This window comes from Phaseolus vulgaris, chromosome 4 (assembly GCF_000499845.2).
Source record: "Phaseolus vulgaris cultivar G19833 chromosome 4, P. vulgaris v2.0, whole genome shotgun sequence".
NCBI lineage: Eukaryota > Viridiplantae > Streptophyta > Magnoliopsida > Fabales > Fabaceae > Phaseolus > Phaseolus vulgaris.
In genome coordinates, this window is record NC_023756.2 from 5,320,504 (window position 1) to 5,323,338 (window position 2,835).

A 2,835-nucleotide genomic window follows, 5' to 3' on the forward strand; every position below is an offset into this window, starting at 1 on the left:
TGAAATCGAGTTGCACAAAATTCATGACAGGATTGTTGTTCAGTAGCAACAAATTCATGACGAGATTGTTGTTCAGTAGCAAGTCTATCTAAACGTGTAAGCAACATTTGCTCATATTAGGAGAGGGGATTACCCCTATTTATTGGTGGAAGATAGTCATTAATATTTGTGATAATTGGATCTCTTCTTTATGGCTTGGTCCAACTTTAGGTGTAATAGAATAATGTACTAGATCATCTGGTGCGTTAGTACATACTTTTTTATCTTTAGGAATCCAACATGCATTGGCCTTCACAAAACCCATTTTGTTTATGGAGGCATTTGCTATTATATTTATGTTTGTGATGATGTCAAAAAACTCATCATCAATATTTATAAGATGAATACAAGGTTTAGGTTTCACTCTTTTAAGTTGCTAAAGAACACTTAAGTGTTATATCAACATGCTAGATTGTAAGTTTTTTGATATTTTTGATATCTATAAAGTTGGTAGTTCATTTGTGAGCTAAAAGGAATAAGTCCAAGAACTTCTTCAAGGTCACTTATATTTATAAAGGTTTTGAAAGATAGTCATTACAAATCTTTACTAGTGATTGTGAGTTTTAAGAAGTTCTTCGTTCTTCAAGTTGCGTAACATATACAATGAGGGTTACAATAAATGTTTCTTACTACAACATTTAATGCAAACTTCTTCTTGAAGAAATATTTTGATACTCATCATGATTTATTAAGCTTAGTTTAGATAACTTTGATCTCATCTTGAGTAAAAGTTAGGATTGTACAAGATGGATGGTCCATGTAGATGTGACATATAGTTCTTTCAGAGAGGTCATTGGCATAAAGTAGCCTTGACACATTCTTTGAGAGATTTTTTATGTTGACATTTCTTGTACGATTCTCTTAGTGGTAAGATGAGAGAACATTCTTTGCAAAACATAGTAGAAACATTAATAAGTTTTTGCGTAGTCCTATGAAATACCAAAATCATTCTTTCATATTTTTTACTTTGTTGGAAAACATTTAATCAAAATCTCTGAAAATAATGTTAAGGTTTTTTATTTTTTCCTACCAACATAAGTTGTTGACTTTTAATCAAGTAAACAATAATAATAATTGTTATTTTTTTTATTAACATAGTTATTGTAATGTTTCCAAATGAAAACTTATACTATTGATAAGTATTTAAAAAATAAGTATAACTTATTGACAATAGAATGCACAAGTTACTTACTAGGATGTTTATGGCAGATTTGGTTTGGTTAAAATTATTTATTCAATCTAAATCATAACAAACAAAACTTCTATTGTTTGAGTTGTTTTTGTTTTTTATCATTTTAAAATAATTTTGCTACATATTTAAAAACATTACTAATAAGAGAATTTTAAAACAGAATGGCCGAGACCATAGGTCGAAATCAAGGTCTTGGATGATTAGTTCCCAAACATAGTTAAAGTCAAGATCATATTCAGTAATTAATCTTTATTTCCAGTAATTAACCTAAAAAGATGAGATAATCTGGCTGAGTATGAACAATGCTCTGCAAGGACTCTATAAATACATGAACATCATATGAGAAAAAGTACATTTTCTTTTTCGAACAATTATTACTCCGAATATTGAACAGACTTAAACATTAAAGAATATTTTGCAGGTACACTCCCTCTTTTGACTGAAGATAATCATAATTACCAAGAACTCGAGAAGTGTTAGGATAAAATTTGGAGTATACTTAAAAGTAATAAAAACCCCTCCTAATTCTATATGTAAAGAAAATAATATTGCATATTAGTTATTTTCAAACATTACTCGATTACATTTACAATAAAATAGTCATACTTAAAAGCCAATTTGTACTACATTAATTAAAAATTTAGAGAATGGAAAAGTAAAAAAACACATAATACTATATTTTTGAAAGGAACAACATATCAAATATTTCTAATTAACAAATATCAAAATATGTTTAATATATACATTGAATCATAACCAACTTCAAATAACTAAATAAATTATATTTAATAATAAGTATTATTATTATTATTATTATTACTATTATTATGTATTATGGAGTTTGATTTTGATAAAAAAAGTCAATCAAACTGAATTACATGATTTTTGAAAAAAAAAACACAATTTAACAAAGTTTGATTTCTTATAGTTTGAGTTTTCATTCAACTTTTAAGCTCTAGAGGTTCTCTTTGAAAACTGAATTACTTACTAGTTTTCATTAAAAAGAAAAAACTCTTATAAATAATGACTTCTCACATAAGAAAAACTCTATTTTAAGAGATCTAACAATTTTAAAAATTTAAAGAACTAAATTAAACTTTTAAAATTTTAAAAACCAAAAGAAATATAAAAAGCAAATTAACAGATAAAACTATAATATAACCTTTTGAAAATTTTATAATAAAAAATAATATCACCAATGCAATATTTTTTATACAATCCTAATTCAATAACAAAAATATTAATAAATCCTAAACTAAACTTATCATTCTGATATAAATATTTTTTATTTGTTTTAGAATGAATTGAAATGATATCACAACCAAAATTACGAGTTTATATAGCTTTCGAAGTAGATGTTGAATCGAACAGACAACAACATGAATAGAATTCAAAATTAAAATTATTTGAATTAAAGATATTTAAGTAAATGTTATAATATTACTAATTTCTAATTATTAATTATTAATACTACTTATTGATATTAATAATAAGACTTAATAGCTATTTTTGTTATATATGATTTATCCAATTTTAATTTAATTTAATTTAATTATTTATTTATTTAAAACGAAACAATATCTCACCTCTTCATGAAATCTAAT